This window comes from Microtus ochrogaster, linkage group LG3, assembly GCF_000317375.1.
Source record: "Microtus ochrogaster isolate Prairie Vole_2 linkage group LG3, MicOch1.0, whole genome shotgun sequence".
Lineage (NCBI taxonomy): Eukaryota > Metazoa > Chordata > Mammalia > Rodentia > Cricetidae > Microtus > Microtus ochrogaster.
Window position 1 is genome coordinate 36,424,688 of NC_022029.1, and position 4,099 is coordinate 36,428,786.

A 4,099-nucleotide genomic window follows, 5' to 3' on the forward strand; every position below is an offset into this window, starting at 1 on the left:
GTGTGGAGGTGATGTAGGTGATTTCATTGATTAATAAAGAAACTGCCTTCGCCCTGATAGGTCAGAAAATTAGGTGGGTGGAGTAGACAGAACAGAATGCTGGGAGGAAATGAGGCAATCACCATGCCTCTCCTCTCTGGGGCAGACACGATGAAGCTCTGGCCCAAGATGGACGTAGGCTAGAATCCTTCCCAGTAAGCTACTGCCTCGTGGTGCTACACAGATTATTAGCAATAGATTTGTCAAGATATGAGAGTTAGCCAAGAAGAGGCTAGATATAATGGGCCAGTCAGTGTTTAAAAGAATGCAGTTTCCATGTAATTATTTTGGGTAAAGCTAGCCAGTGGCCAGGAGCTGGGAGGCAGTAGGAACACAGATCCTTCAACACGGAGGCAGGGGTGGGTATGCTCGTCTCTACTGTGTGTGTGTAGGGGTGCGGGGACAGAGGGTGACTTTGAGTGTCTTTATTGCTTTCTACTGTTTTGGAACAGGGTCTTTCACTGAATTCGGAGCTCAGTGATTGGCTTAAATGAATGGCCAGCATTGCCTCCTACCCCCTTACTACCCCAGGATCTTCCTGTCTCAGGTGTGGACTGCCATGTCCAAATTTTGATGTAAGTACTGGGGATCTGAACTTGGAACCTAATGCTTATACAGTAAGCATTTACCCCATTGAACTCTCTCTAACGCCTCACCTTCGTCTGTACAGCCTCCTGAGGCTCAAGGAGGTCACCACATTTACCAAGGCAGTTGGGAATTGAAAGCCAGAGCCACAGTGCCACAGGCAGAGGAGAGAACTGTGTCAACATGAGGGAGGAGCACCGAAAATTGAATGAAACATTGCAGTGTAGGGTGACTGAAGGGCAGAAATGGATATAGGGGTGGAGATGAAGTTGCAGAGACCTGCCTGGGCCAGGTGATGAAGAGCTTTGTGGGTCCTGTGAGGGGTGTGACATTTGGATGTTACAGATGCATGCATGAATTTTAAACAGAACAGTTAAGCAACTCCAATACTCTAAGATAGTATTATCTAAAGTATGTGTTCATGTCCAATTTCAGTCTTTTTTTTTAAAAGCCAGGTGCAGTGAAGCATGCTTTTTTTTTCAAGGTTTTATTTATTTATCATGTACACAGTGTTCTGCCTCCATGTATGCCTGCAGGCCAGAAGAGGGCACCAGATCTCATTGTAGATGGTTGTGATCCACCATGTGGTTGCTGGGAATTGAATTCAGGATCTCTGGAAGAGCAGCCAGTGCTCTTAACCGCCGAGCCATCTCTCCAGCCCCAATTTTAATCTTATTCAACTCCCATGGAGCATTTGTAGATGCGTGTTCTCAGGCTCCACCCATATACATAATGAACACAAACCCTCTCAGCTGTTAGATCTAGTGGTAGGAAAGTGTTTCCTAGTAGCAGGATTAGAGATTTCTGCTGTCTCTCTGCTTTCGGGAAACTTTCTGCGTTGTCATCTGAAATGATCTTGTGTTCTGTTACTTCCCTGTGGGAGGCGTGGAGCCCCTGTGAGGAAGGATGAGTATTGACAGTAGGTTGAAGTGCACTTCTGTTTAAAACTCAGGATTGCCTCTCATAGATGTGTTCTCAACTCTAGATATTATTTCATGGCTGTGCCAACTTCCCCTTTCACAAGCACTGGATTGGATCTCTCCCTTAAATCCTTCCCTTAAGGAATGAAGAGCACAGTCAATCATCACAATCTTATTTAAAGGTGTGTTCAAAATGGCATGAGACTTTTTAAAATAATGCTCCGTCTTCTTTCATCACCTTTTGAATGCAAGGAAAAGGGCACTGGTTACATTTTATAAATCAACTGAGGTCCAGGCTGCTGGGGAAACATAGCCTTCAAAATATGACTGTCCTACAAAAACACGTGATCAACATATCAAAATTTAGCCAATCTCTTAATGAGGGATCCACTAAGATGGCAAGGCAGGCTCAGAGAGCTGGGAAACAGGAGTGCTGCAGGCCACCATGAAGGGGGTTTGGAAACAAGTGTACTGAGGAGCCCAGCTCTTATTAGTCAAACCAGCCGGTCTCAGACTTCTGAGCTGTACAACACATTGGGTTTTTTATTATTATTTTTTTAAATTTATTTATTTATTAAAGATCTCTGTCTCTTCCCCGCCACCGCCTCCCATTTCCCTCCCCCTCCCCCAGTCAAGTCCCGGGAGCCTAGGCAGCTTGGATGCTCACCTTACTAGAAATGGATGGAGGTGGGGGTTCCTTGGACTTCCCACAGGGCAGGGAACCCTGATAACACATTGTTTTTCTCCTATACACAGGGATTATTACAGCCAACCAAATAAGTGTCTATTATCTTACATGATGGTAAGGGTGCTAAAATGAGCTCAGGAAATTTATTTCTCTCTGTCTCTCTGTCTCTGTCTCTGTCTCTGTCTCTCTGTGTGCCCATGCGTGCTTGTGGGAACACGTGATGCAGTGACTACGTGGAGATCAAAGGGCAGCCTGCAGGAGTTACTTCTCTTCTACCACATGACAGTGGGTAACTGAATCTGGTCTTTCTTAAGCTTGTTGGCAAGCACCTATACTCACTAAGCCAGCCATTTTGCCAAACGATAATACAATATTAACTGTAGTCCTTACAGGCCACACGTTCTCTGCACTTATTATTATTATATGTCTTTGAGTTTACTTCTCTCTAAAAGGCAGGGCTGTCTTTGTTTGCAGTTGTTTTTCTAGCCCTTAGAACAGTACCTGGGACAAGTGGGAACATAATTCACAAATATTAACTTTCTGGGTTTTTCAAATGTATCTCAGTTTTTAAACGTACATTCCAGCAGTAGAGGCTCTGTTGGTTACAGCAAACATGTAAATATCTTCATGCACAAAACCTGGAGAGACCCTGAGAAGTGCGTGGATCTGATCAATTGGCATTGAAAGAGAATTGCACGTGTCCCAAAGTGTCTTGTAAATGTTGCTCAAAGGTCCTGTCCATAGATGAACTGAGACTCTTTCATGCCTTTAAAAATTATTTTCAAACTTTGCAGATGTGTTTGGTATGAGCACTTGTGTTGTGGCAGGGACCGAGGCCCTTGTCCTCACAGGTAAGAAGTAAGGCACACGGAATAGTTGTCCCTTCAAAAGCAAGGATGTTTCCCACCCAGAGGGTGGCGAGTGGACACGGTTAATAGTATGATGACTTTTGGTCTTTCTGTGTGGCCAAGATCATAGCAGATCCTCCCCCATACCCTTATGGTGAGCTTGTTAATTTACAGAGCCCATCTTTATGGAAGGTGCCACACTTACTTCATAAAGAGTTTTTAATTAGTCATATCTTAAGCTTTTATTATGCACTTGGATTGAGTTAATTATCACCAGGAAGAATTTTCAGCAAATTGTGCTATGCTTAAACATATCTAAAATTGACTACTTGGGGACAGACTCCTAAGTTTGAGCCAACACTGGCTATTTAGTTGTGTTGAACGAAACCGCCTTCTTCTTGCCTCCTGTGGATCTTTATTTACTGACTGGGGTGGTCACGGAGACCTTCACAGTGTGTAGGTGCCCATGAAGGCCAGAAGCATAGGATCCCCTGAAGCTGCGATTTCAGACACTTGTGAGCCAAACCTGAGTCTTCTGCAAGAGCCGTGTGAGGCATTGAGGGCCGTACCATCCTTCCAGCCCTTCTGCAAGAGCCATGTGAGGCATTGAGGGCCGTACCATCCTTGCAGCCCTTCTGCAAGAGCCGTGTGGGGCATTGAGGGCCGTACCATCCTTCCAGCCCACCGTGTGAGGCATTGAGGGCCGTACCATCCTTGCAGCCTTCTGCAAGAGCCGTGTGGGGCATTGAGGGCTGTACCATCCTTCCAGCCCTTCTGCAAGAGCCGTGTGAGGCATTGAGGGCCGTACCATCCTTCCAGCCCTTGCTTTCAAATCTTTCCATGAACATCGTAAACAAGCAGTAGAGAAGAGTGGCAAAGTAGAGGCCTTGAGGACAATGGAAAAAAGGCAGAGTTCTGGTCAGTTTTACCTCAGTTTGCCTCTGGTGGTACTGCCCAGTAAGCTGGCCCTTCCTCTGGTGGTACTATCCAGTAACGCCGGCCCTTCCTCTGGTGGTACT